This window comes from Euprymna scolopes, chromosome 28 (genome assembly GCF_053919585.1).
Source record: "Euprymna scolopes isolate OS-2025 chromosome 28, ASM5391958v1, whole genome shotgun sequence".
Taxonomy (NCBI): Eukaryota; Metazoa; Mollusca; class Cephalopoda; order Sepiida; family Sepiolidae; genus Euprymna; species Euprymna scolopes.
Window position 1 is genome coordinate 45,292,743 of NC_136509.1, and position 584 is coordinate 45,293,326.

The 584-nt window shown below is 36.1% G+C and overlaps 1 pseudogene; it reads left to right on the top strand.

The window, feature by feature from the left end:
- The first annotated feature begins 267 nt into the window (after nt 1-267).
- Nucleotides 268-384, top strand: LOC145249934 (5S ribosomal RNA; annotated as a pseudogene).
- The last annotated feature ends 200 nt before the right edge of the window (nt 385-584 follow it).

Below are 584 nucleotides of genomic sequence, written 5' to 3' on the forward strand. Positions count from 1 at the left end.
TCAAGTCGTTTCTACGAAAAAGTAGAACAGCCAAAAAGACAAAGTAAAATATAATCTAATGATATATATTTATATATATATATATATATATATATATATATATATATATATATATATATATATATATATGTTGAAGACAAAAATGAGCACAAATTTACCATTAGTCTGGAATAAATCACACATCGTAAACAAACAGGCTATAACTTTGCCTTTTTCAAGAATTAGAATGTATAAAACATATGTGTGTATTTATGTGGGTTGTATATATAAGACGGCATAATCACGTTGACACACCGGTTCTCGTCAGATCACCGAAGTTAAGCAACGTTGAGCCTAGCTATTACCAGATGGGTGACCATTTGGGAATTCTAGGCGCTGTATGTGCTCTCCGCTTATCTCGGCATTGTTTCCAGTCGTCTTGTACCTCAACTTGCCACTGGTATGCAACAATGTTGACTCAGGAGAGGCGTGGATGGAGATTGCGCAACTCTTGCCACACAAATTTCACGCGCAGGCACCCTTACGGTGGGTATCCATAGTCTGTCAAGACTGAAGGAAGCCTTTATATATGTGTGTAATTGGAT